The following is a 24,223-nucleotide window of genomic DNA, read 5'->3' on the forward strand; positions in this document are numbered from 1 at the left end:
TACCACTCCATTTTGATGACTATTTTCCTTTACTTGTAGGTCGTAGTTCTTCATTCATTGTTGCTAACTATGTTTACAAATGTATGTTCAGGTCTTCAGGACTTAATCATATCCCACACAACCTAAAATTTCCTGCAGCTGCCCCCCGCCCCAACCCTAAAGTGTCCTAAGTTTGGTCTGCCTACCCTCCTTCGGAGGTCCCAGCGCACCTCTGTTTAAATATACATTCTGGACTACAAATGGATAACTTGGGCCACTTTAGGATTTTTAAAAATATACTTTGACCCATAATAATCATTTGAAAATATACATTATGGACTACATATGCATATGGGTAACTTTGGCCACTTTTGGATTTTTTAAAAAATATATCTTTCGATCCCTTAAAACTATTTTTTAAACAGTGACACATATTAATTAATTGCGCATATATTATTTTCAAAAGTATCGAGCAATCAAACTGATTATCTATACTTAGTCTAAGCATTAAATGTTGACAATCAAGATCAGTCAAGGTTAGAAGTACCTGGTAGTGAAACTATACACCAAGTTTCATCACTCTCCATCAGTAAAAATCAAAGTTATCTTGTTCCAAAGCATCGCCCAAAGAAATTGCTTAGCTCTGAACTCAGTCAAGACATTCACCTAATAAACATCTACATCAAGTTTAAACATTCTACCTCAATTAAAAACAAAGTTGTTATATTCCAAAGTCTTAACCAATCAAATTGCTTATCGCTACTTAGCCTAAACAGAAAATTCTCATCATCAAACTCATTCAAGGTATTGATATAATGAATCTACACTCGAAGTTTCATTGCTCTCACCCAATCAAAATCATTGTCTCAACCAATCGAATTGCTTATGTGCATGATCAACTTTGTCAAGGCATTTCACCTACTAGACACCTACACAAAGTTACAAAGTTTAAAATTAGAAGGAGAGACGTTGTGTTCCAAAGTTTCAACCAATCAGATTCAAGTCTCTACTTCGCTTAAGCAGAAATGCTTATCATTGAAGTTAGTCACGGTATTGATGTAATGAAATTTCACCTACATGTATCGCACTTCATTAGAATCAAAGTTATCGAGCTCCAAAGTCTCTATCAATCAAATTGCTTATCGCTCTGCTGACCCTGAGCCGAAAATGTTCTTTATCGAACAAAGTCAAGGTATGAATGCGACTAAACTATACGCCAGGTATCATCACTCTCACTTGATTAGAACCAACGGTGTGTAACTTTGGCCACTTTAGAATGATAATTAAGGCATTCAACCAATCAGTACTGCTCAGGTGGACTACAGATGGGTAACTTTGGCCACCTTAGGATTTTTAACAAAATATGGGTAACTTTGGCCACTGTAGGATTTTTAAAAAATATACTTTGACCCCCTAAAAGGTCCACACACAATCAAAGGTACATTTTGGTCCAAAAATTATTTAAATCGATTATTTTTAACTTATGGCCCTTTCCACTTTAAAGGAGCTAAGTCGCTAATATTTGGGACCTAAAAATTGACACAAATGGGTCACAACGCATACAATAATGTAATATGAATGTATATAAATTGATTTACATTCAATCGTTTCTGTTTTTACTGTAATTTCTAATCAGTTAGGTTCGGCGAAATACGCCAGTATTCTCAATCGAATTTCAATCTCTAGCTTCTGGTTATTTCAGTCTTTGCCGATAGTATTTATTGGGCATGCTCTCCATATAAAAAATATAGCGTTACCGTTTGACATGACTTGTGGAATATGCCTAGCCTCGTTTTACGAGTCCCTTATTACAAATAGCGCTGAAACGCATTATGGTTCACGATTCGTGTACCAACGGCAAAATGTTTATTTTGTCTTAAATATTGAATATTAGAAGGCCATCTTTTCCTGGTAAGATCACAACATCAATGTTGATTTAAACCGACAAATAAATCGTGTTTTCAATTTCGAAGATTTTGGATGATATTAAGTTAGAGACTTAGCTACTTTAAGCTTTACACTGGTTGCTATTGATTTCAAACCACCACCCAGTGCAGATTCAAACGCAAGAATCTGGTTTGTCTTTTCGTTGTCAAACCCTCCATCCTACCCCACTGACAAGTGGAAACCAACCCCGACAAATTAAAACGCAAGGAGTTGTCAAAATAATATAAATGTTGAAAACCTCAGAATGTAAAATCAGATTCAGTTTAAAGTTGTATATTTTAATATTCATTAATGCTTGGTTAGTGATTAGAGGCAGACAGCAATTAATCTGTCAGTCAATTTAAATTATGATAGGCTGGCTACTAAAATGGTTGATCTGTTAAGTATCTTCTAACTATTCTTTTAAATGCCTTAAAGATACATAAGGGAGATTTGATAATGAGTTGGCAGTTCTCACTATAATAGTTAAAAACTAGATAATGTAAAGGCAATTTGCTAAACATTTCATTCAAATTGATCCACTATGAACCAAGAAATTTCCGCCTAGACTCAATCATCATTACTAAAGTCAGTACGATAAACAGCATAGTCTCGATTATCCATTTAATTGTTAAATTGTGAAGGAAAGTTATGCAGTAAATCAGCTCATAATCCACTTCTAACTATTCTTTTCAATGCCTTAAAGATACATTATGGGAGAATTGATAACAAGTCGTGTTATAAGCATAAAATGTTCAGGATCAAACACAAGTTTTGAAGTACCTGGTAGTGAAACTATACACTAAGTTTCACCACCCTCCATCAGTTAGAATCAGTTATCTTGTCCCAAAGCAGCACTAATATACATGCTACATATAAATTTCATACAGATCGGATGAAAACTTTTGTCATTGGAGCATTCATAAGGTGCAACAAAGTGAAACAAGGGCCATATAACTCCAGAAGAAATTAATGGAAATTATTGAAAATAAATAGGATTTTTCATCTTACTACATGTAATGTAAACAACATATACCAATCTCAAAACAAGCAGATTTTCATCGTTTGAGGGTTCAAATAGGCCTGAACTCTGGAAGTAATTTGAAGAAATTGTTGAAATTTCATTTGACTATTTAAATACGTGTAATGCATATCAATTTCATACAGATCAGATGTAGGTTCAACAGGGTTAAACAAGGGCCATAACTGCAGAAGTTATAAACAGGAATAGCTGAAATTCAATAGGCTTTTTTGTGTCACTAATATACATGCTACATATAAATTTCATACAGATCGGATGAAAACTTTTGTCATTGGAGCATTCACAAGGTGCAACAAAGTGTAATACCAATCTCAAAACAAGCAGATGATCAATTTTGTCTGTGGAGTGTATACAAGAAATTGTGGATATGGACTGGCCAACGGCATTTCCATGTAGGCGTATAAAAACTGTACAAGCCCTCTCCATCATATTTTTATAAAGTAAGGACTTGAATTTGGCCCATATAGGGATGCGTAGTTCTCCAACTTAAGTTAATGCACAGAAATGAACAATCTAAATTACATTAATATTATTAGTTCAAGAGGTGATCAGGGGAGAACATACTATTTACCCCACCCACCATATTTCTGCTGTTTAAAAGGAGCTAAATTGCTAATATTTGGGACACAAATGGGTCGCAGTGCATATAATAATGTAATATGAATGTATATAAACTAATTTACATTCAATCGTTTCTGTTTTTACTGCAGAGGCGGATTTAAGGGGGGGCGCAAAGGGCGTGCGCCCCCCCTAATTTTCGACAGTGCCCTTTTTTACTGCTGAAAGTGCCCTTTCTCAGACCCAAATATGTCCGTTCCCAACCTGTTGCAGGGATCCCAAATGACTCAAACCATCGATTCAAACACACCAGTCTGGTCTTATTAATGCTTTCACTTGCAAACGAATTCTTGTTGTTTAGCTAACGGTGCCCTAATCCTATAGAGTGGCTATAGACAGACATCTTGTGGAATCGGCGGCGTATACACTCATGCCCATCACCGACGCCAGTAGCGGATTAACAGTGAGGCTGATGAGGCTTCAGCCTCAGACCCAAAGATTTTGTAAAAAAAAATTTTTTAGACTTGTCTGATACGATTAAAAACGCATAGACAATGAATGTTTGGGGGGTGGGGTTTAGGCCCAACGGGAATCAACATAGGCCCTGACCCAAAATTAATTAGGCCCACGCCATTTTAAATAGGCCCTATTGTTTGGAGATCTGATCTTATTTTTTAAACGTAGGCCTACAATGTACGTTAAATCCTTGTAAGTTTTCGGTTATGTCTTGCTTATTATATTGTATCCACGTGACTCATTTATGGGCATATAAAGTAAATTACGTTTATAATGTTAGCAACTACCTTGGCTCTAACTTTAAAAACTAAATAGGCCCTCCAGCAACTGCCGCCTTAGGCCTTGGTGGAGCTTAATCCGCCACTGACCAGCGCACATGAGAGCAACTTGATGTAGCATTGTTTCATGTGTGGACAGTACAAATTACAAGTTACAAGGCTTAAATAGTGAAGTGGCTAGGGAATAGATTCGTCTTTTTTCTATCATAATGCCTCGCTCGCCTTGACAATTTTCGAGTCGCATGTTCAACTGGTTTTTTTGCTCGATTTTAACTTATTTAAGGCTATTTTTCAACGATTTCCGAACGTTTACTTAGACGAAAATATCAGCCAAATAGCTCTTGGAATGGCTACAGATGCAAGGGAATGACGGATAATTTTCTTGGGGACCCCCCCCCCAAAAAAAAAAAAATCTCCTCTCAGCGGCGTGCCCCGTCTCCGCGGTCAGTGCCCCCATTTTGCGGGGGCCCCCCTTTTCAAAATTCCTAGATCCGCCCCTGTAACTGTAATTTCTAATCGGATATGTTCAGCGAAATATGCCAGAAATCTCAATAGAATGGCCATCTCTAGCATCTGGTTATTCCTGTCTACACATAAAATATTTATTGCGCATGCTCTCCAGATAAGAATATTGCATCACCGTTTGACGTGACTTGTGAAATATGTCTAGCCTCGTTCTTCCCATCTCTTGTTACAAATGGCTCTGAAATGCATTATGGTACACGAATGGTAAAAATGTTTATTTTGTCCAACATCAATGTTGATTTAAATTGACAAATAATTCATGTTTTCAGTGTCGAATTCTTTGGATGATACTGAGTTAGAGACTTAGCTGCTTTAAATATAGGCCTAATCATAAGATTGATGATTAGCCAGTCGGGTATTGGTTACTCATTCAACTGTTTTTGTAATTACCACGTGAACACCACGTGCTGATTTATAGATTCAGTGATCTAATAAGAACAAAACGGAAACCATAATTTGTGGGCTATATAACTGCTCGTATTATTGTGAAATGAGGAAATAATGACGCTTAATCAGCAATCGTTATCTGTAATACAACCGGTGGGAAGTGGGAAAATTCTGGTTTTTCTGGCCCGGCATTATTCTACGAAACACCAAACAGGAAATCCTGGATTGAACTTTTCCCGAGAATTGATAAAATTGTTATTCGCCTGGAATTTCACCGATTCACAACTTTTATGGCAAGACAAAATGGGGTAGGCCATATATCGAATAATCACTAAGGTTTAAGCCCCGTTTACATGACGAAATTTGCACACGTGCAAACCTTTTGCATATATGCAAAATTACTCATGTATGCAAATTTCGTCATGTAAACGCATTTGCATACATGTGTAAAAATACTGCAGGTGCAAATTTGCACCTAGTCCTGACCAGATGCAAAAGTATATTTGCATATATGCAAAAGTATTTAGGGTAAGTATTTGTGCAGATTGTGTCATATAAACGCTCAGCAATATTTGCATATGTGTGTATATCTCATTATCAGTTGCATCATCGCTAAATATATGATGTTGAGTGGTGTTTTGGGTAAAACAAATACATCATTAGTAGTCTGAATAGTCAGCAACATGTCTAGAGGTAAAGTCGGTCGCAAAAGTCGCGGAATCGCATGGGATGATGAAGCAACTAGGGCTTTGATAAGTATTTGGCTTGAAAATAGTATTGAGCATCAGTTAGAGGACCCAACTGTAAATAATGGGAGCATTTATAAAAGTTTATCAACAGAACTATCTGAGAAAGGCTTTGAGAAAACCTCTGATCAATGCAAGGTAAAAATTCATACACTTAAAAGAATTGAAAGGTTCTTTGACGACGAATCCTTGCTATCCGCTCCATGACTAAATGGCATCTAAACACTTTATTACATATTTACTGTGAATGCCTATATAACATGTGAACGCTTAGCAAATATACTTTTGCATACGTGAGTAATTAATACATATATGCAAATATGCACATATGTGTATTATTTGGTCATGTAAACGGGGCTTTAGATAAAGAGCTGACCATTCTCGCTATAATAGTTCAAAAATATATAATGAAAAATTGATGTATTGAAAATGTCAGTCAAGTTACTTTATTCTGAACGAGCTTATGAATGTTTGAAGTTTTGGCAAGAAATAGCCTAAGTCATTATGCGCACAGAGAACTATCTATTTCAAGAATAGATCTCTGCCCTGAATGACCGCCATATCCAAACATTAGTTTGCTACTTTGAAATGCAGCTTTACTACGTTTCGCGTCTGTCATACACAAACGGACTCTTCAATTTTATTAAATGGATGCGGAATAAATACTTCCCAAAATTCTCGAGGATATACTTTGAATTTTTCAACTAAAATGATCGTTTTAGGAATTAATATTTCAGTCAACTAGCCCAGTTGTCTGTTCACAAGCAGAGCTAATTGTAGACAGACAGCGTAAGTTTAGTATGAGCCTAAATTTCCGACGATTGCCGATTGCAATAACATTTTCTCAATGGGTCGTCACCATGACATATTCTAATCCACACTAAACCATCTAATTGATCTAGAGAGTTTATTATGTGCTAGCTATGTGAATAAATGTCTGTATAATAATTTATAAAACATCTGGAGGCAGAGAAATACCACAGTATGCAGATTTGGCTCTCATATTTGACTATCATACATGTATCTATGAAACATTTGTTCGTATCGTATCAATTTTCGTATATTTCAAAACCGAAAATGTCAAAGCTACAATTATTGAAATATACAAGTTATAAAACATGGCATACATTACAATTTTAGATATTTTGATACATGACCAGACACATTAAATCAAAGGTTATTGGTATGCACGATAAGGTATAACATACATACATGTAAGGTAATCGATACAATGATCACACTATAATTTGTTATTCCGAATGTGTGTGCTTTATAGTTTGAAATGCAAATGATATAAATACAATCGAGTAACCAAACCAGAAAATACAGGTATATGTATCCCGTTAAAACATCCGAAAACGTGAACCTGTGGGGGGGGGGGGGTCTAAGGACTCCCGAGAAAAGCAACCAATGCTCCAACACATATTAATTGTTAAAATCGGCGAAGAGTTGAAGCGAGAAGAATGGTCAGACAATTTCATTGCTGATGTACGAAAAACATTTCAAATGACAGTCAACAAAAAAGTAAGGGCAGTCGGGCATTTGCCACGTGCTTTTGGGGTCGGGGGGGATTTGCACCCATAGCTAGCCGTTCCGGCGCCCCTTGAGTTGGGGCGGGGGGGCGTGGATTTCCAATCACGACCATAGTATAAGCACACTGCTCACGGTGGTGCATTGACAATGATGGACTCCATATGAGTTACTGACATTACCGAGGACTCATAGACGGCCTCGAGAAGTTATTTCTTAGAATTTTATATTTCAAGAGTTGTGTCTGGCCGGCTTATTTGACCTCCCAAGTTCTCGAAAATAATTTTATTTTTACAGACTAATATGGTAAATGCCCCAGGCGGTAACTTGTCCAGTCTAAGGTAAAAGATATTGCAGTGAACGTGACCTCGGATAAATATCTATAATAGAAGTTCCTGATAGCGCCCACATTCATTACGAATATCCTTATCAGGCATTCGTGTGTAGCGTTTGTCATGATGACATCACCGTATGATCAATACGGTTGCCACACAACATGGCGTGAGCTCATGTTCTTACAAATTGATGTTGTGTCACTGATCAATGAAACTGGGTTTTCCCTGGGAATGACAAATAATATCTTCGTGACCTAGACGTTATCTGAACAATTTTCGGAGAATACTTTTTTCTAAGCAGTTGACACGCCGACCATCTGCTACATATACATGAACAGAATTACCTGTCGTTAGTAGTCTCAATGGGGGCTAATTCATGTGTAAAAATCCTTTAATCCTTTCTTAGAAACTGTTTTTAAATATTCAAATAATATGTTGGTTATTAAAAAAAAATCCGCCTTTCCTGGAATACATCATCAGACTATCGTCAATTTTAAAATCTATAACAAGCCATTACGAATGCAATGTTCGTTTTGCAATGAAAACGGGTAAAATATCGAGATTTACACCATTACATTCCTTTTCAGAAAAAAATATAGCACGTGGACCTCATTGCACAATGTCTACGTAAAACAATTTATGAGGGCATCTTGAGATAGGGGGAAGGCCTCACGCCAATCTCCACCACAAAGCATGTCATTCTATGCAGCTTTGTTATCTCGAGGAGTGTTGAACCAAGTTCTAAACTCAACAATACAATCCATATGCACAAAGACGATTTTGTGAACATACATGCACACAGAAGTGAGCCATACGTAAGTTTGTGACAAAGATTTCAAGCAAAGAGTATGTCAAGGAAATAATGTGAACCTTAATACATTAACATTAAAGATGTGTTGTGTAAGATGTAGATAACGAGCTAGAAGTTCTTGTTACAATAGTTCAAAAATAGATAATTAAAGGAATAATTTGAAAATTTTATTCAAATTACTTTATTCTGAGCGAAGTTAAGACTATTTAAAGATATAGCGTAGCAACTGTACTTGACAACCGAGACTTAGCCTCGATTGTCCATTTTATCGTTAAACTTTTAAATCTCGCAGAATGTTTAAATCTCGGCCATCCGATGGTTGATTATAGGCCTGTCATGTTAAAATATGTCTAAATAATAATTTATAATTGTAACATAATGTATCTTTAAGTCACGTGATAAAGGTATTTATTCAGTAAACTAATCGAACTGAACCAATAGTGTGTTCGGAATTATCCCCCAGAGGGATAAGTCAAAAATGTTTTGATAGATGATTCAGATTAGAAATACCGCGAGAATGTGTCACGATCTCACAAATTTCTCAATAATATTAAATACAGATAGCCAGACAACGAACCATACGCTCAAAGCAGTTCAGTCGTCCGACAATCCATAATGATAATTTTCGGTCTTGGCAGTCTCCAAAAAGTTGAGCGAATCATAATTTTAGATGCTCGAGTCCTACCAATCTGATTAAAATACAGATCTATATTTCGTTTCGTTTTTTGTTGGTTTTTTTATACTTTCGATGGCCTACACTACATGAAGATCTGACAAGTTGTACGAGCGGCTTTTGACCCTATGACGTCAGAATTGATTAATCAATCAGCGTTGACGTTTCTGGTCGTTTACCCACAGTTCCGTGCATGGCACGCCAAGAAGTTGCCGTAACAGACCGTTTCATTGGCTTATCCCTTAATTCAACCAAAACGCCGGTAATATAACAACTCTTCCAGATCCTAGTGTACTGAAGACAAGTAAAACGAAATTTTGAACTATAAAAATCGAAACAAAATAGGATCTTTGTTTTAATCAGATTGGAGTCCTACTAGATTTATCCAAATGATTAAGGACTGTAATTCTAAAAGTAATTCTTCTGTCCGCATTAGTTCACTGTGTCTCTTTATTAGAAGGCTAAAATATGTGTCCTTTGTTAAGTTTAACACTGTCAAGAGAGAAAGTAACCACCTCCGTGTGATAGTCCACCGTAAAGAACTGCTACGCGTACGCACTCCACCCAGAACCACTGGTACAACAAATAGACCCACTTCTGGAGTGGTAAAGATGATTTGGGACGAAAATATACATATTTACATTTAGAGTGGGTCGAAAACCAATTGTCCCGTGTACACATTGGTGTGCACGTAAAAGAACCATTGACAGTTAGAATTCGAAATACGGGTATGCCGTAGGGCAGCTGTCTGGGTAAAATTTCCTTCATAGCAAAGAAGAAGGGCGTTAAACGCCGTTTCAATTCATTTCACTTATGTTTCAAGAGCATATTTTGACACTGTTACTATAAAGCCGACACCTTGACCATGTTAGTAAAACCCTAGGTTATCTTACAGAATAACTCTAAAATAAGAGGACTAAATTATACAACAGTTAGCCCATTTGTTTGTTTTCCACACAGTTTAAGTCGATTAATTAAACAATTTTTTGAAGTATTCATAGCTGAATAGTCCTATGTATATAGAACATGTATATGAAAATAAATAAGAAATGTACAGACACAAATATACTTTATTTTTATGAAGTTGGGGACAGCACTCGCATAAAAAAATTCAGTTAAAATCTCCCCATTTGATAGTCTCCACTTCAGTGCTTGATTGAAGTCCTCGATCAATATTTGGGTGCTATTTTTGGCAGATTTTAAGGTTTCTTTGTGCTAATACTTAGCAGATTAAGATAATTGATCAAGTAACATCAAACATGATATTCAACTGGCTTGATTGGCCTTTATAATATATATAAATAATATATATTGGGATAAAGTTTTAACACTTGATTAACCTTTAAAATATCTACAAATCGAGGTAAAGTATTAACAATTGACTTGATTAACCTTTACAATATCTACAAATCGGGGTTTTGTATTAACAATTGACTTGATTAACATTTAAAACATCTACAAAACCAGAGTAAAGTATTATAAACTGGCTTTATTAACCATTAAATATGTACATATCACTGTAAAGTATTACCAACTGGCTGGATTAACCTTTAAAATATCTGCAAATTGAGGCAAAGTATTTAGCACTGGCTTGATTAACATTTAAAATATCTACAAATAGGTAAAGTATTAACAACTGGCTTGATTAATACTAAATCTTGATTTTATGAATAGCGTACTAGGTAAAATATCAACAAATATTTATTCTAAATCATGATTTTATGCCAAGTGTACCTTTATACTACAAATCTAGTTAAGGTAGTCTATTAACAGATGATTAATCGTATAGTTTTATTGAAACCAGATGGCTCCGGTAGTTTTCTTTAGTAGTCTGCAATTGATTCCATTAACACCATAATAGAGCATGCCAGAAGACTTCTGGTAAATCTAAGCCTGTCTTTCTGTTAACTGCTATTTGGTAGGAAATTACAGGTGCGATAAACCATCCTTTTTTATGATTTGGTATATATCAAACCCACACAAAGGAAGGTTTAAGTAATTAAAGCTCATGCCTCACACTTGGGCTTGGCTGTGGTTAAAGACATGCGAATTTGTGCGATAATAAGAATGAAATCAGTCCTCAAAATCAAGTATTAAATATAGATTTGTTAATTTGCTATATCCATACTTCAAATTTCAGAGATTTAAACATACATCATGCAAGCGCTAAATGTGCCTATAGCAGGTCTTTGTTTCGGTCTGAAATGTTATATAAACATAAGACATTTATTAACATGAAATAACCTTAATCAACTCCCGATGCCATCCTATGTGTCGGATTTTCACTGGATTTGAATCCGATCTGCTGTTTAACGCTCATTGATGATTTAATCCAAAAATTGAATAATCTATTTATCGTACCGACTTTAGTAATGATGATCGAGGCTATGTCTAAAATCCAAACGCTAATATCTCGGTTCAGAGTGGAGCAATTTGACTGGAATGTTAGCATATTCCTTTTACATAAGGTAGTTTTTAACTAGCACAGTGAGAACTGCCAGCTCTTTATCTAATCTTCCATAATGTCCCATTAACAATCGATTACCAATACGCCCATGCATGATTCGTCAGGAGGTAATGAATAGACATTACTATAAGGCTTCCCTACTTTTGTTTCGAAAATGGATAACTATTAATTTCTGTAACTATTACATTTAGATTTTATCGTTTAACACTATACACATTGCTGCACTAAAAGCCACAACTCCATAAGGACGTCATTTTTTAACATATTTAATCTTTTAACGGAGTTTTAACTGAATCGTACCAATAAACTGAATGTTTAACATAATTACTTTAAGCTGCAATTAAAATAAACTTTAAGTACATTTTATTAGTTTTTCCGTTCATGTCAGAACGTAAATATGATAGACAGGATTTTAGTATTTAATTTGGGGTATGCTTAGTGCAGCTGTATTATGTACCACGATAAACAATCTGATTAAAATACAGATCTATATTTCGTTTCGGGTTTTTTACGTTTGATTGCCTACACTACATGAAGATCTCACCGGTTGTAGTGGGAGATCGTAATTGGCTAATCTCTTTCATCAAGCAGAACGCGGTTTATATAACAACTCTTCCAGATCTCAGTGTAGTAAAGACAAGAAAACGAAATTTTGAACTATAAATAAAAAACGAAACAATAACAAAATGTGGATTATTGCCCAAGAAAGACATTATTCAAATCAGATCTTAATTCTGTTTTCACTTTATTGATTCGGTTGATTATTACGATGAACATCATTTCAATTGTAAACATAGAAGCTTTAGGGATATATCATTTCCATACATGTTTTTGTGTAATATAAAACATTATTCAAGCATTATCCGGGAATAGGGATTAACATAAATAGACTACTGGTATCGCCTATTCGGTGGGAACTGTAAACAAATATATATCGTAATACGTTACATGGTAATAAAAGTTGAGATTACAAAAATTACGCTAGTTCTTATATATATATAGAGAGAGAGATTGAGAGAGAGAGAGAGAGAGAGCGAAATGGGGTTTAACGTCCACTCGACACAAACTATGTCATTTCGGGACTAACATGGTTTAATTTTATCTCAATAATTCACTTGCACGTAGGGGTCTTTAGCAGTGGGAGGAGACCGGAGGACCCGGAGAAAACCCACGAGGTTGGACAGGCGACCCTACTCCTTGTCACGTACAACCGGGGATTCGAAACCCGCCAGTTGACCCAATGACAGACGTTATGATACAGCGCGCACGTGCTAACCATTCGGCCCTAACGTAGTTCATATAAGGACAACGTATTGGGGTTAAAAAAAAATGAAAATTTTTTTTTAAAAAAAAACAGGATTAAGACTTGTGTAGCCTATACATGTTAAATAAACTATAAACATACTTCTGGAAAACAGCTACTGATTTATTTAGGCGACGTTTTGAAGAGTATTCTCTCAACGTTTTCAAGCTAATACATGTTAAAGTAAATTGAATTTCAAGATTAAACATGTATACATATTACATTAAATTTTTTAAGCGTGTCTAAATTATAAATATAAATATTTGTATTCAAGTGAGTTAGCATTAGATTTCCACTTAAAATTTGCGTTTACAAGGAATAGACACAGATGCAAGTCACTTCTTGTATCAGTGTAAGCGTCTAAATAACAAACGATACGGGTATTATAGGCTTAGTGATCAAACAGATAATAAAGACCATTAGATCATCAACCGTTACCAAAGAACAGTAATGATTGATCCCTCGGTTTCATATCCCAGTTTACTGCCTTAAGAGGTCATAAGGCCAATGACGTGTTTTTTCCTTAGACCCAGTTTCCATGTGCACGTTTTGGCAGGTTTTCGCCGGTGAAAAAGTCGGTCTAGTGCAAATTTAATGTGACTTGAACTGAAATAAGGGTTGAAAAGTGTATTTTAGATAATTTAGTCGATTAAGAGCTCAATGTTAAAAGATAGAAAAGGGTTATCCATAATCGACTGATTGGCTTTTCTGACATGGTTAAGATGGCGACATAAAATCTATCGTAAATGTGAGCTTCATATGATCTTAATATTTATTAGACTAACCATCCTTTAGTTACGACTAGTGTTATTAGGCAAAGTCTGCACGGATCTTTTAGACTGAAAGACTGTGCCTTTAAAGTTCATATCGCATATACAAGAAATACTACACCAATATTTTATATTAACGAGTTTCGCTCAAAACGTAAAGCCAAATGTCCAATTAATTATAGGCCCTCGTGACCCCTTTCGCGAGTCCGATTGGTGTTAACTAAAGTGGGTAATCTACTTGAAACGGGGCAGGAAACACCTGATTTTTCACTTAATGTGTGAAAATGGTTTACCCTCTGTTCTTTCTGCCAACATATAGGTCGTGTATACATGTACCTATATTATACCTTTCATAAAATGATTCCTCATTCTTTAATACAGTTTGATCAGTATATTATATGTCGTGTATATACCTATATTTTACCCTTTTATGACATTATTCCTCATTGTAGATTCCAATGTGCACAGTACTGCACAGTATGTAATACGAGGCATTACTACGTCATCTTAAATGCTTATGCATTCTAACATAAACTTATTAGGCTTCCATGCATGTGCATAACTGACACAGAACAAAATATAGTCTAAAGTCAGTCTTAATTATAAAACAGAACTAGTCCTTGTTCATAGTTTTATGACAGAGATCAATAAATACCTGCGCATGCAATTGCTGTTAGCAGTCTAAATAACTGACTCAGTTAAAAATATACGCCTACAAGAAATTTTCACCTAATGCGTAATTCAATAAGTCTCTATACATATTTAATGTATAGCTACACTGACTTTTAATTACTGCTTAATTAATTTTAGAATAACTCAACTTCCATTACAACCTAGGTCTGTGCGTCTGAATTAATGAGTATTAAAACCTGAAACTGGAAACGTACAACACTGATATTGAATAATTATTGATCATATAGCTCAACTTAGGATGCGGAGTTTCAATGTGATTATATTAAAATACAGAAACTGGTTATGCCATTATGGCCTTTTTAAATGTAGCCAATGCCTAAAGGTTGTTAAAACAATACTTAATGTCAATTTGTTTTGTTCGAATACTTTATATTGGGGTTTTTTTATTACGGTATTATTATTTTTTTTTTGGGGGGGTGGGTGATTGATATCTTCATATATCAATATGACGCCGCACGAGAAATGACTAATCTAATCCAACACTATAAGGTATTGATAATTCAAAATATCGAAATAGAATTCTTAGTTTGAACAACAACAAAATAATTTCATGACCCTGGGAGATAAATCACATATAGGCCTATGATCCCTAATACTGTATATTATTCAATCAGCCGTTAGATTAGGCGGGAATTTATGAATAAGAAAGGGTCTAACAAAAAGGGTTGATCAGATGACAATCCAGTTACTACTATACTGATCGCCTGTTTGACCACGGTTATTAGTCATTGTTGACATGTCCACTACTATACAGTGTCGGTGTTTTAAATTGTCTTTAAATCATAAATGACGGTTACTTTGTCAAAAATCGTACATTACTATCACTCGGTTCATTTGAATATTATTCATGTAACTGCAGCAGGGTCGAACAATATAAACGCTCCCCATACGTGTACCATAGTGGGCTATCAATCCAACAAACGAACCCAAACACAGGGGTTTGACCTACAAAAACTATACGTGTGTTGTTGTATGTCTGCGCGTTTATGTCGACGTCGGACACAAATATGATCATAAATTTGATAAAAACTCTACTTACCTATTGTGAATAAAACATAAAATATATCCATTATTAAAAACAAGAGCGAGAAACGTTAACTTCCATATCGTTAGACCATGATTCACGACAACCAACAGTCGGTTTACTTATGCATCTATGGTGGCCCAAAGAGGACTACACCATATTACATGTATACAACACTACGCTATATTATACCGTGAACGCCAGATCATTAGGCTGTAGTACATGTATTTGTCAAGGAGTTTAGTAAAGCATTAAATATTTTCCCCCAAGGTCTAGATTTCTAAATATATTTGGGATTGTACAAATTTATACATGGTTATACAGAATAAGGAAATTTTGGTGGAAATGTGTTATTGTTGATGTAAATGATCATCTTCTTGTAGATCAATCTGTTTCACAGAGAATTACGAAAGTCTTCTAATATCTCTGTAAAAGATGACTGCCTTCAACACGTGACGTCTCATCACGCGGCGTCAATCATTGGCTCAATGGCGCGGAATGGAGACTTTTACTCATTTTAATACCCATTTACACCAAATAGGAAATAATTTTACCTATAAATACGTAAAACGTCTTTATTTATTTTTCTAATACATAAAAAAAATGTTTTAGAATTTAATTTGTCGGAGGAAAAAAGTTAATATTTGTGGCTCATTAAGTCACATCGATGTCATCCTTATCAGTAATTGTAGCTAGCGGGTGGGGGGACAAAGGGGGGTGGGGGTCTGCCTCCCCCGGGAAAAATCCGCGCTCCCATTGGACGTAATACGAAGCCAACAACCAACGTGCCCATATCAATATGGGCGCCCCATAAAGCCGAGTGACATTGGTTGGGCGTCCAACCAATGGTACTTGGTTTTATGGGCGCCTCGCACATTATGGGTGCCTCACACGATTAACACCACTATTTGATTTATTGGGTACGAAAGCCCAGAAGGCGCATTCCAAATTACAAATTACAAATTACAAATTTGCTGCTGTAGCAAAAAAAAAATGCCAGTCCTAGGATACCGAGTAGCTGAGTAGCTCACTGCAGAGGAACTTAGGCCCAAACTGTTCACATCTGCCGAAACAAACCCGAACTGGAATATTGTTATTCTAACTGATTAGTCAAAAGCAAAAACCTGATCCTATTGGTCGGATCAGATTTGGAATTTGGAATTTCGCATTTGGAATTTGGAATCTGGAATTTGGAATCTAGTAATTTGGAACGGGTATTTATCCGGCCCAGATAGGTAAACTAGAAGTAATTACATGTAGTTGTGTAAAATTACAATTTATATAAATTCTAATTTGTTTAATTGAGGGGGGCTGCCAATTTGCTATTTTATCGGTAAGACATGAATTTTGAATTTCGCATTTGGAATTTGGAATTTCGCATTTGGAATTTGGAATGAGCCTTCTGGTCTTTCGTAATTGGGGGCCCAAAACGGCGTGATCTGTGTAGTGCCTTATCCCGGACAGGCAACTGTCCTTATAGGATAATTTCGATACTTTGACTTCATTTGAAACAATCTCAAAGAAGCAGGAAGTCCCTATCCCCATCTCAGAATAATTTTGATGAATTTGCTTAATTTTTTGCATTTACGACAGGGTCGTAAGATGTCAGAAAAGTGTAATATGGTAATATGGAACGATCGCCGCGTCTCTATGAGCGATATTTTCGGATATTTAGATGCAACGTGGCTTACCTCCAGAAAACATCGCCACACATCATCTGTTCGGATGCAGAGAATATTTCATCATACACCGTCATTAACAATGGAAGGGATAAAGTGGTCGTCACACACCTTTTGACCGGATTAAGGAAGTAATGCGATGGTTTCAGAAAATAATGCAATGTAGGGTGTTTCGCTTTTCATTTTTTTCATTATTTTTAATGTTTTTATCCGTCACTGAAGTCCACTCGGGGTTAAACTTACACCGTAATATTTTCAGAATTTTCTTGCCAAAAATGGCTGCCAACGGCTATTTTTTTTTTCAAAATTGCGGCCATTTTCAGGATTTTCCAATGTTTAAGCTTAACAGATCACTTAGAAAGGTCAGGTATGGCTTGTAACGTGTCTATTTTATACTTTTCAGGGATGTAGAGTCCATTCTCATTATCTTTTATGAGATTGTCAGCATCCAAGATGGCGGAAATCCAAGATGCCGCCTAAAATCGTCTATTTTCATGACATGGAAAAAAAATTTCAAAGACTATATAATTTTGCACTCTTAAAATTAATTATCAGGGCCAAAATGATGCACAGAATGACACTGATCTACCTTTTGATGAAAAATGGCAGAAGGTATTGACTGAAGGTGACGCTCCGATGGGGGGGGGGGGGAGCTGCCCCCCTAACTTTCGGGCAGACGGGTAAAGTGAAAAAAAAACTTATCATTTTATCTGGTTCGCAAAATAAACTGTCCGAAATCTAATAGCACGCTAATTTTACTTTTCTGGAGCCGCTCTGCTTTGTGCGGCATTTTTCGGACATCGATTTTTATTTGTGAATGCAGCATCAATTCAAGTCGGCATAGAGTGGGATTTCGGTTGCAAACCGACTGGAAAGTTTGAAGTTGCTTAATTCATGGGCTAGAATAGCAGAAAAACGCATTTGCGGCGGTTAAATTTTCAAACTTTTCTCGGGAGGGTGAAGCTTCCATACCCCACGACGATTGATTAGTTGTTTTGGATTTGGGATTCAGGTAAGTCACCTAAGGTAGGTTATTTTGGACCACACTGAAGTGTCTGTATTCACGGGCTGGAATAGCAGGAAAACGCGTTTGTAGCAAGATACATTTTCAAACATTCGATATAAAAAATCTTAAATATAATATCAACATCAGAAACAGAATAAATCTGCTGGTCTTTTATGGAAAACCTACAAGCACGGGTATTGAAGCTTTAAAATGGCTTGTGGAGAAATTAAATGAAGACAAGTGCTCTCCAAGACGATTTTTTTTTTCACGAAGGGAGAAAAATTATAGCATTTTCACTATATGATTTCAATGAATGGACACAGATCACCAAATATTCCTACGCCGTCACCCACGAAACAAGGGCCAAAGCTATTTTTAGTCTTCCTCTCCCTTTTCCTTTTTCCCCCTTTTGCATGGCGATTTTTGTTGACTTTTTGGTGTAGAATTTAGGAAAAGGGTTTGAAAATACATTTTCTGCCAGGTTTTGGTGAATATTCATAATTTTGATGCGGAAGGATACAAGAGTTGAGAGGTTGGTTACGTTGAAATGTAGGGCCTGAAATTGCATGTTTACTTGTCTCTACTTCCAGCTTGTGTATCTCAAGTTTTTCATGAAGAACCTCATACGTGCTTTTGGGCAAGTGGTTGCCACATGTTGCTCCATCTGTGGTAGAAAGCGTTCTACCCAACGAAAATTTGGGAAAAAGTTAGAGCCGGTCTAAGATACGAGAATTAACATTGGAGTCAATGGGGAAATCTTTAGTGATCTGTGTCCTGTCTGTGTGTGATAAGGCTGTCACTGATATTGCAATACAAATTTGTAACATGCCTCTGAGGTTTGAGATGTTGGAAACATTGAAATATTCCCAAATTTGTGAAAATTGTGTATTCTGTGACCCTTCTGTTAGAGAGGGGTGATCATAGACCAAATATGGCATTTTTTTCATTCATCAAGGCCTATTTTTAACCATAATTCATATTTATTGCACCTATTTTAGTTTATATGTGCATATGTTAGCCAGGGATGGTAAAACATAGCTGTTAGACAGATTCCTTTGGTAATGTAAGTTCTGCAACCATAGATTAGATTAATTCAATCAGTGGCATGTTCAGGGGGTAGGCATACATGTTTCAGTATAGATCTCTAATATTACAATCATTGCAACTGGTTTGCATTTTTTCTGTTTGCATATTGTCCACAGATTCTAAAAATATATTTCTTGTCCGTCCGGATATTTAAAAAAGTGGAAAATTATTGGTATTTTGAGAGATGCTACATGTGAATTTTGTACATTTTTCATCACATGGCAGTAAAAAATTATATTTTTGAAAAAAATTCCAAATTATAAGTGTTTTCTATGTAGTTTCTTTGTTACTTGTCTAATTTTTTCACAGAACTCAGATACTGCCTTTAATAAGAAAGATTTTTTAATTTTAGCACAAAAGGCCTATGGACCTGAGATGCACCAGTGTACATAAAGCAGCATGTGTACTTAAAGGGCCATCATTTTTACAGTTATTCTTTGATTTTGATTTTCTTTCACCGGCATGTTGCCAGAACACATGGGAAGGAAATAAAAAAGGCCTTTTGGTGATCCCTGAAGTTTCACCCCTATATGTCTGTGTGTGATAAGGCTGTCACTGATATGCCTTAGTTTTGAAAATATGAAGATTAAATTCTCAGAAAATATGAATAAAATAGTTTGGCTACAGAAAAACTAAAAAAAGTTAATTAAAAAAAAAAAAAATCTAAGTTTTGAAGAAAAATTGTTATTTTACTGCAAATTTCTCAATTTTCAATTTTTATTGAATTTTTAATAGTAAGTAAAATATTCTAATGCCCAATGTTGGCTTATTCAGTCTCAGAAAGCACAGATAAAATGAATAGTATTGAAATTTCACCAAATTTTGTCTAAAAATCAGGAATATTCACAAAAAATCTTGAGATTCCCCCCATTTGGATGTAGAAATTAATATTTTCATGACTACTAAAATGAGTCAAAATGTCTAAAAATGCCCATATTTTCTTTGCTAATATAACTTAGATGGGATCTACATGTTTGTCAGGTTTAGAAATAGCTCCAGCTTTCCTACAGAAAATTAAAAATTGGTAACACTGAGTTAATAATGTACAGCAGATGGGTTTGTACAAAATGTTCAAAACAGGGGTTGGCTCAATTTTGCCACTATTTTACCCAGAATAAGCATTTTTTTCTTCTTTGAAACATTAAATTCTTGCATTTCCTTCATGTAGGAAGCAATATCCCAGCCTTTCTAGACATTTTTTACTCCATCATTCTGTTTAGAGAGGCAATAAATGCCCCACCCCACCCTTTTCTATTAATGTGTTTTGAGGGATTTAAATGCACCTGTGTTGACATGTAAATGATCTTAATTGGAATTTGTGGTTGAATTACAGCTAAGAATGTTATTTTTCACCCAAAAATATTTTTTTTGTGCATTTCAAGGATTTCTAACCCTTATTTGTTCAGAGTCAAACGTAGAACCCTGAGGCATTTCAGGCCAATGAGACCAGACCCAGATATAAAACTGGTGTAGATGTGTAAATGTCAGTTTAATGTTCAATATTTTCTTATCAAAATCCAGCATTTGTGGTGTTTGCTGCATTTATGTTGCCTATAAAACAATAAAATGTTAATTTTTCTCCTTTTCAGGCCTCTTTTTATGTTGTCAAGTCTGTCATGACTACTTTTTTGACTTCATTTTTTCAGGAAATTAATGTAAAGTTCCAGACATCTTGCTTCAGCACAAGGATTGCAATACAAATTTGTAACATGCCTCTGAGGTTTGAGATGTTGGAAACATTGAAATATTCCCAAATTTGTGAAAATTGTGTATTCTGTGACCCTTCTGTTAGAGAGGGGTGATCATAGACCAAATATGGCATTTTTTTCATTCATCAAGGCCTATTTTTAACCATAATTCATATTTATTGCACCTATTTTAGTTTATATGTGCATATGTTAGCCAGGGATGGTAAAACATAGCTGTTAGACAGATTCCTTTGGTAATGTAAGTTCTGCAACCATAGATTAGATTAATTCAATCAGTGGCATGTTCAGGGGGTAGGCATACATGTTTCAGTATAGATCTCTAATATTACAATCATTGCAACTGGTTTGCATTTTTTCTGTTTGCATATTGTCCACAGATTCTAAAAATATATTTCTTGTCCGTCCGGATATTTAAAAAAGTGGAAAATTATTGGTATTTTGAGAGATGCTACATGTGAATTTTGTACATTTTTCATCACATGGCAGTAAAAAATTATATTTTTGAAAAAAATTCCAAATTATGAGTGTTTTCTATGTAGTTTCTTTGTTACTTGTCTAATTTTTTCACAGAACTCAGATACTGCCTTTAATAAGAAAGATTTTTTAATTTTAGCACAAAAGGCCTATGGACCTGAGATGCACCAGTGTACATAAAGCAGCATGTGTACTTAAAGGGCCATCATTTTTACAGTTATTCTTTGATTTTGATTTTCACGAAGGGAGAAAAATTATAGCATTTTCACTATATGATTTCAATGAATGGACACAGATCACCAAATATTCCTACGCCGTCACCCACGAAACAAGGGCCAAAGCTATTTTTAGTCTTCCTCTCCCTTTTCCTTTTTCCCCCTTTTGCATGGCGATTTTTGTTGACTTTTTGGTGTAGAATTTAGGAAAAGGGTTTGAAAATACATTTTCTGCCAGGTTTTGGTGAATATTCATAATTTTGATGCGGAAGGATACAAGAGTTGAGAGGTTGGTTACGTTGAAATGTAGGGCCTGAAATTGCATGTTTACTTGTCTCTACTTCCAGCTTGTGTATCTCAAGTTTTTCATGAAGAACCTAACGTGCTTTTGGGCAAGTGGTTGCCACATGTTGCTCCATCTGTGGTAGAAAGCGTTCTACCCAACGAAAATTTGGGAAAAAGTTAGAGCCGGTCTAAGATACGAGAATTAACATTGGAGTCAATGGGGAAATCTTTAGTGATCTGTGTCCGAATGAAAAGGACTGGGTCGACTAAACCGTAGTAGGTTGTCTCCCTCCATTATAACAAATGCCGTTTAAATCTTCTTTCGTTTTCTGAGAACATAAAGCACCACCCTGGCGGGATAGCCACATTTTCGCTAAGACAGGACTATTAATATGTTTTTTCAAAAGAGTATAACTAAATATTTACAATATTTACAATGCGCCATCAGCCAGGAATACGAAGGATGTGGTGTTGCAAGAGAAATTATCCACGTTGGCTACAAATATGTGTGAAATAGCCTTATTTAACGTCCTCTTCCGCCGAGGTGATATCGCAGACGAGATGGGCTACAAATATAAGAATCTGTTTATATACGACCATATTTTAATGTAGGCATGTGCCGCCACCAAGGACTCAATGACGACCTTTGCGTTGTCATAGTTTTGAGTTTTTGCGCTCCCTCACAAATGGCAAAATAATCACGCGGTTTCAATGCGGTTTTCAAGATTATAATAATAATCAAAACGCTCAATCAGTATTACCCGGCGACACTGGGAAGGATTGCCACCCCACCCCACGCCGCTTCCCCGCACACACATATGAAAATTGTTTTTTTGGGTCTGGTCGGGATCTTGTTCCTCATGCAAAATCGTTGGTACGTTGATCCGTCAACAATTGTATTTTATCTCCTTGTCCCCAGACCTTAAATTGTGAAATTCACCTAAATTAACTTTCATAAATAATTACAGGAAACAACCATTTAACTTCGATGTTTGATACTATATTATCATTCTCATACGTTTATACGAATTCCAGCTTTGTGACCTTATCAAGGCAATTATGATTTTGATAATGGTCATTTACCAAGTGTTATATAACAGACTGTAGTAGTATCAGTAGTAGTAGTAGTAGTAGTAGTAATAGGAGGAGGAAGATGGTTCACAGCCTCAAATATTTGTCCTAATAAAAACTGACCTACTTGTCAACATGTTGAATCTATAACCACAACTACGCGAATGAAAACTCTTCAGCCACTAAGGCGCTATGCGTGCACTGCAGACAGCAAACATTCGACCAAAATACATTCACGTGACCATATTCATTCACTTATTTATCAATAAAGCCATGAAATTATTTTCTTCTTTAGGCGTTGAACTTCTAAAAATACGTAGTTACGAACTTGATAAAAAATTTGGCTAAAACTCAGTGATTTTATTTTTAATTTAGTTGATTGTAACTAATGACCTATATACTGTAACGGTTCTTGGTTCAGAGTCACCTCAGTAGTTTTTTTTTTCTAGTTTTTTAAACTCACTGTCGCGGCAACTTACCGATACTGCAAGACTGTGAAATTTACTTTTATTTTACCGTAACGCACTGTGGTTAGTTGCCGCCTTAGTGAGTTTATGAGAAATATTGTTGCTAGCTCTAAATACGCACAAAAAAACTGAGATTGGAAAATAACCGAAACAAATCTGGTATTCGTAGTCTTCATTTTTCAAACACTTATTCTTTTTGTATTCTTGTAAATTATTTTCACCGTATTTGAATGCGTTTATTTATTTATTTATTTTATTTTTTATTTTTTTTTTTTCTGCGTTGTGAGCAGCAAGATGAGGTCCACCCATGATTTGCTATACAACATTGGATTTAACAAGTATCCCTTGTCTGATTTGACTGAGGAAACTAGACATTAATACATGTAAATTCTTTAAAAGTACGGGACACCAGTTTATCAAGCTTTTGTTCTGTCATGCCTCATAACAAATTTTTGGAAAGAATGTTCAGATATCTTGATATATTAATAACGATTGCTCCTATGGCATATTATTCAAAAACTAAGCCCTGGGCATGCGTACATGTTTAATTCAGTCATAGATATTATTCCGTTGCTTATAAGTAAACGATGATTTCCGAGTGACATACAATAGTATTCGTCACAGGAACAAAAGTTAAGATTTGAATGTGACCAAGACTGTTAGATCGC

At 35.6% G+C, this 24,223-nt stretch overlaps 1 long non-coding RNA gene across 2 annotated transcripts in view; it reads right to left on the reverse strand.

Moving 5' to 3' along the window:
- Positions 1-15,700, reverse strand: part of LOC126831802 (uncharacterized) — a 38,163-nt gene extending 22,463 nt beyond the window's left edge. For both annotated transcript variants that reach the window (XR_008789226.1, XR_007684351.2), the window contains exon 1: positions 15,579-15,700. This is a non-coding gene — a long non-coding RNA (uncharacterized LOC126831802). The remainder of the gene's footprint in view (positions 1-15,578) is intronic.
- Positions 15,701-24,223: the final 8,523 nt, after the last annotated feature.

Source organism: Patella vulgata, chromosome 9 (genome assembly GCF_932274485.2).
Source record: "Patella vulgata chromosome 9, xgPatVulg1.2, whole genome shotgun sequence".
NCBI classification, from domain to species: Eukaryota; Metazoa; Mollusca; class Gastropoda; family Patellidae; genus Patella; species Patella vulgata.